The sequence below is a fragment of the Marmota marmota genome, unplaced genomic scaffold, assembly GCF_001458135.2.
Source record: "Marmota marmota marmota unplaced genomic scaffold, marMar, whole genome shotgun sequence".
NCBI classification, from domain to species: Eukaryota; Metazoa; Chordata; class Mammalia; order Rodentia; family Sciuridae; genus Marmota; species Marmota marmota.
Window position 1 is genome coordinate 43284083 of NW_025999900.1, and position 6724 is coordinate 43290806.

Genomic DNA, 6724 nt, shown 5'->3' on the forward strand with positions numbered 1-6724 from the left:
GCCCCCGAGAGCAAGAAAAATGGGAAAACCTATTCATCTCCTCCCCAGAGGCAACCTCTTCACTAAGGGGCTAGCAATAGACAGTCCTGGCAGATTCCAGAAGCAACAGTGTGTTGTGGTTGGTGCGGCTGCAGGCCTGAGCGGCTAAAAGTTGATTAGGAAGCCCTGTCGGAAATGATGGCTGAGGCTGGCTCTGGGAACATGGATGTTACTGTTTTGCATCCCCCATTGAAAAGATCATTAGGTAGTTTTGCTTCCTCTTCACCCTGAGATCCCGGAGGCAACAGAACTTCCCCTTCTGTCACATCCAAGATTCTCAAGAGTTTTGTTTTGAATGTTGAGTTCCTTCTGGGGAAGGGGGAACATCAACTCTTTTGGTGTTTGATGTGTGTGTGTGTGTGTGTGTGTGTGCGCGCGCGTGCACGTGTGTGTGGTGTGTACACAAAGAGAGAGGTTGCCTCTTCCCTCTCACCTCCCTGCATCCCAGCCTTTGCCTCTTGCTCTGCTCTTGTAACTGTCAGCGTCGTGCCAAGGGGCATACAGTTTCTAGGCTGTCGGTTTTCCAAGGTCATCCTTTGAGAGGAGCTGGCTGCTGGATGCATCTGTAATAAGTCAGACGCGGGTTTCTCGGCTGCCTTCGTGGGCTCTTCCCCTCTGATCTGAAACTGCAGAGGAAGCCCGAGTGGGGTGTGTAGTTGCTATAAAATCCTAAAAGAAAATGAAAGCAGTGTTTAATCATTCCCGGTAGCCATTTCCTCTCTGCCTCTCTCCCAGCTCTTGGTGGGGCGAGAGGCTGCGTGGCTCTGTGGTGGAGCTGGTGGAGAGGAAGCGGTGGCCTGTGGGCTGCAGCTTGGAGGGAGAGGTTATCCTAGGATGAAATATCAAACCAGATCACATTGATTTTCCCTCCGGGGGGCCCGGATATCACATCCTTCCATTTCCCCCTCGTCCCTGCCTGCCATCGACGGGGAAGCATTAACGGGGAATAATCAATGATGCTCTGTCCTGAAAATAAAAGGCTTGTCATGTCTCTCCATTTGGTGGAATGGATGTGGGACCAGGGGTCATGTGGCCGCTTCCATCTGTCTCCTGACAGAGACACTGACTCAGACACGCTTTCTGCCCAGAGGGCTGCAGCCCACAGCCAGGTGACCGCGAGCTCTCCATGGGCATCAGGAAAAACAAGACTGCAATTTCTTTGAACTCTTGTGTCAGGAGCTTGGCTAACTATCAAACATGGCAGCTGAGGAGAGGCTTTTGAGAACTTCCATTTCTGAATTCCATCATGAATTGATGTTTCCTAACAGGCTGGAGGCTGCACTTGGAGTCCAAAGGAGGCCATGTGTTCATTGCTTCATGGCGGAATCACAGAAATTCAGAGCTGACGGGGCCTGAAATCTGTGGTGCAGCCCCGTCCCCCACCTGTCCCGTGAACTTGCTGCCGGTTCCTTGACGATGAAGCACCGCTACTGCCTCCGATGGCTGCTCATTGTTGTCAGAAAGCTCAACTTGCAGAAAGCATTGTTGACATTTGACCAAAAATTTACTTTCTGATGCTTCTAGGTGGTAACCTCTCCGTAGACTACCCATCTCTTACCCTTGGTCCCTAGCTCCTTGCTATCCCACTGCATCCCTTTAAGCCTTCTGGTATCATCCATTAAAACTTCTATTTGAAAGCATGCCAGGGGCCTGTCTCCTCTTAGCTCCTTGGTAGCATCCCTGATCCTGCCTGGCCTCCCACCTGCAGCCCAGGCACATGGGGAGCAGCATGCGCTTCTGCTTCCCAAGCTTGTACTCGTATAGCTGAAGGCCGGCTTCGCTGGTCTTGGGAGACTGTTTTGAGATAGTTCCAATCTAAAAATCTCTGCATTTTCGATGCATGCTGCAGCTAAAGCCATACTTTCCCAATCTGTACCTGTATGGTTCAGTTTTATTTGGCCCTACAGTAAGAACCTACAATTGTTTAACCTACAATGAGGTTTTACCTTGTTAGATCAGTTTGTTGATCTACCTTTAGGAGCTTTTTAAAAATCTAGTTCTGCCATCGAAAGCATGGTGGGGGGCTTCCATGGGAAAAGCACTCTCATTAGGTGGGAGGGGAGTGCTTTCCCTCTGAGGTGCCCCACTGGTTAACATGGAGTCTAGAAGCAGAGGTGTTCCCAATGAGCTGTCCTGTTTGGGTCACTGCTCAAGAGTCAATAAGGTGAGCTGGGTGTGGTGGTGCATGCCTATAATTCTAGTGGCTCAGGAGGCTGAGGCAGAAAGAACACAAGTTCAAAGCCAGTCTCAGCAACTTAGTGAGGCCCTAAGCAAATCATTGAAACCCTGCCTCTAAATAAAATATTTAAAAAGGGCTGGGGATGTGGCTCAGTAGTTAAGTGCCCCTGGGTTCAATTCTTGGTACAAAAAAAAAAAAATCAATAAGGTGGTTCATTCACCTCAATTCCAGCAATAACCTGATTTTGTTTGGGGGGAGTCTCCTCTGCTCTGCTCTTGCTTCATGAGGTTTAAATGAAGTCTCTCCACTTCTTTCTCCAAATGCAAGGGATGAGCATAATTACTAAAGCTAAGTCTCCCTGTCTCCTCATCAAGCCAACGCAGGCTCGTGCATTCCAGGGAGAGAGCTATGACCAGACAGTTCCAAATGAGTCCTGCCCATCCTGTGCTCGGCCCGTTTTTCCTATCAGGTCTGAGAGTTCTACAGTATTTTCCCAGAAAAGTCTCTTTCCCTTAAATGCCTGAGAGGTACACTCAATTGCTTACAGCAATATAATTACAAGCAAAGCAAAATAACAGTTTCTATAGTAACTAGGCTCCTGCCCAGCCCCTGTGGGCTGGGCTTCTCTCCCCACAAACACAACTTTCCAGTTTTCTTGGTTGGCACCTCAAGCTGCCACTATCCATCAGGGAATAGCCCAGCCTCGTGCCTGATAGGGGAAGGGTTAGAAAAGCCTTTGCTGAAATACAGAAGTACCATGTCCAAGATAGACATGATGCCATCTGAGGCTACGTGTGTGTGTACCCTGTCATGAACCCGTGGGTTTTCCCACTGTTCACCACTTTGTTTTCTAGGAATATTTATGTTCTTTGGAATCGGAGGCTTTGTCTGGGGGTCATTAGTAAGCTCCTGTATCTGCAGATTGGGACCATGGCCAAGTCTATTGGAACCTCAGTTCCCCAAACTGGAAGATGGACTGCATAATTATATTCACCCCATCGTCGTAATCGCAAGCCTCTGTGTGGGTCTCCATCATTTATGGTCATATTTACTCTTTCATTCCATCCAAATTTCTTTGCTGTAAGGACATACAATTTGTGTGAAAATACTCAGCGGAATGTAATGCATTTCATCCGAGCTGTAATCTGTCTGTTATATGCATCAACCTTCATCTTCTAGAATCTGCTGTTGTTTTCTGGTTGCCTCCAAGATGGTGACAGCAGTTTAGCAATGCCATTTGCAAGAGTTATCAGCTTCCTGGATAGTAATTCATTGAGGTAAGTGATTTTAATTCATTAATGTAGCTAGAAAAAAAGTGGCCCCGTTTATAATCTCTTCCTCGGAGCTTTAATTTCCTCTTATCATTTCTGTTACCGATTTCATGGTAAAAGATTTTATTTGACAGGAAAGATGGAAGCAAATTAGGGGTATAGAGGTTCTGCCTTCTTTCTGATAAAAATCACTGCTATTCCTAAACAGTGAACCTGTCTCACCTTTTTTTCTTATTACCCTCAACTTAACTTTAAAGAGTCATTTTTGATGCCTTGGGCTCTTTTTGCAAGTCTCATCTCATTATGGCTTCAGCCTTCCAACACTTTACACCAAAAATCATCTTCTTTAGTAAAGGTTGTGTTCATCAGCTATCTGTCGCCATGACAAGTGCCCAAGATAATCAGCTTATAAAGAGGAATAGTCTATTACGGCTCACAGTTTAGAGGTTCTAGTCCATAATCAATTGGCCCTGTTGCTTTTGAGTCTATGGTGGCCTATCATGGGGGGAGTATGTGGTGAAGCCAAATCATTCATCTCATGGCCAGGGACAGGAGAGAGAGAGAGAGAGAGAGAGAGAGAGAGAGAGAGAAAGGGATTGGGATCCCACAATCCCCTTCAAGGTCCTGCCCCCAGTGACATAAAGACCTCCCTCTAGGCCCCACCTCTTAAAATTTCCATCAGCTCCCAACAGCCCCATGCTGGAGGGCAGGCCTTTGACACCGAAGGCTTTCGGGGGCATTTCAGATATGAACTCAGCAAAGTTTTTATTCACATTCTACTCTGCCAGGATTCTAAATAACAGAAGCCCGTGAGACTAGAGGCAATATTTAGCAAAGTGTTTTGAACATGCTATCAATTTAATACCCCTCTGCCTCCCTCAAGCAATGAGGTCCTTGCTGTTGGGGTTTCATTTATTTATATTGAACTCAGGAACTCGCCTACTGAGCCACATCCCCAGCCTTATTTTCTATTTTATTTAGAGAGAGGGTCTCACTGAATTTCTGGGCACCTTGCTTTTGCTGAGGCTGCCTTTGAACTTGAGATCCTCCTGCCTCAGCCTCCTGAGCCCCTGGATTACAGGTGTGGCCACTGTGCCTGGCACTGGTGGTGTTTTTAAAACCCCAAACAAAACCCAAACAAACAAAAAACTCAAATGCCTGTGTTTGAGTTTTCTGTTACTTTATGTTACTGATAAAATACCTCGAACAATCAACCTAAAAGGGAGAAAGGTTTATTTTGGCTTATAGGTTCAAAGGTTTGCTTTGGGCCTGGGGTGACAACTAGGGATTGGACTAGAGCCTTACACATGCTAGACGAGCACCGTACATTGAGCATTTCGTGGAGGGACCACATGGTAGAGGGACCTCTTCATCTCTTCGTGACCAGAAAGTTAAAAAGCAAAGTCCAGGAAAGTTGCAGACATGGAAGTTTCCAGTCGTCCTTTACCCACGGAGCCATAGACAGTGTGGGTTTCCTGTCACTGATGTGCTGCAACAGGCACAGTATATTATCAACCAGGGAAGCTCATTCAAGCTTGGTGTCCAGAGTATCTGCTGGGGCTCCAGCGTTGACTGCCCTTGAGGCTGTCCTTAGTCTCTGGTGCCTCTAGAGGTAGAGCAGGTACCGCAAGGCTCAAGTTCCCAGCATAAATCATAGCATTAACCTCTCCAGTGGCCATGGCCTCAGGCAAAGGATGGCAGTCTCTTTAGGCAGGAACTATCCAGCTGAGGGCCTAAAGATGACCCCCTGCTGCTGGGGGCAATGTCCAGACTATAATTTGGGGAAGATGAATTCTTTACTACTGATCCTGCAGTGAATATCTTTGTGCAAAAGCATTTCCCATCTGGAGGGTTATTTTTAAGAATAAATTCCTGGGAGTGGAATTATTATACCAAAGAGTACAAACATTTTTAAGAATCTTGATGCATATTGCCAACATGCTTTCCAGGGAGTGTATCAATTTATTTTCCATGCCTTTCACCCCACACAGCAATATATCAGAATATCTGTTCTAGCTCACCTGTATGTACAATTGAGTATCATCTTTTAGGGAAAAAAAAAATCCTGAGTCTAGCATGGTGGCCCACACCTGTAATCCCAGTGACTCAGAAGGCTGAGGCAGGAGTTTCGCAAGTTCGAGGCCAACCTCAGCAACATAGTGAGACCCTATCTAAAAATAATAAATAAAAAGGCCTGGAGATGGAGCTCAGTGGTAAAGCAACCCTGGGATCAATCCCCAGTACCAAAAATAAAAATAAAAATGATTCTGGCAATTTCATAGACAAAAAGTGGCTTTAACATGTTTTCCATTTGTGTTTCTGATTACTATTGAAGGCAAATACTTGCCCATTTTTAAAAGATTATGGAGGATTTTGAATACCCACAAAAGTTCACAGAATATCTTAATAAATTCCCACATGCCTACCACCCCAGCCCCACAGCCATCAACTCCAAATATCCTACCTCATCCACAGCCCCATCTTCTCCCAACCCCCTCATTTTTTTTTAAAGAAAGTCTCTTGAACATACCATTTTATCTTTAATATTTCATTGTGAATTTCTAAAAGACAGGGCTTTTAATTAAAAGTCCACAGTATAATTACTACACTTTAAAAATAATTCCTTAATGTCATTTTACAACCAGTTAGCAGTCAAATTTCCATTTGTCTCATAAATATCAGGTTCTTTTGGCATTTTAAAAAATCGGGATCCAAATGAGGATCAGAATCTGAGATTCGTTGAGATTCTTAGGTGATGTCTTTTAATTTAACACGCCCTTTAATCCTCTAATCTATGCATGCACTCTCTCTCCATCTCCCTCTCCAATTGTCTCCCTTTAAGACATGACTAAGATGTCCCATGATCCCTATTGGTGTTGACTGCCAGGTGGAATCCCCTCCCCTGACTGCGACTTGCTTCTAACCAGCAGAATGTGGCAAAGGTGATGGGAGGTCACACCCACGATCATATCAGGTAAGAGTCCATCTCGCTGGCAGCTTAACTCTGTTTCTGACTTTGAAAGAGCATGCTGTCAGGAAGTAAATGGCCATACTGGGGAAGCCCATGTGGCCAGGAACTGTGAACCATCTCTAGTTGCTGAGGTGAGACTCCAACAAGAGACCGAAATTTGCAGTCTGGCAGTTTTTGGCAAGGAAATAAATTCTGCCAACAACCTGAGACAGCTTGGAAGCAGATATTCCCTCAGTCGAGCCTCTGATGAGAATGCAGCCCCCC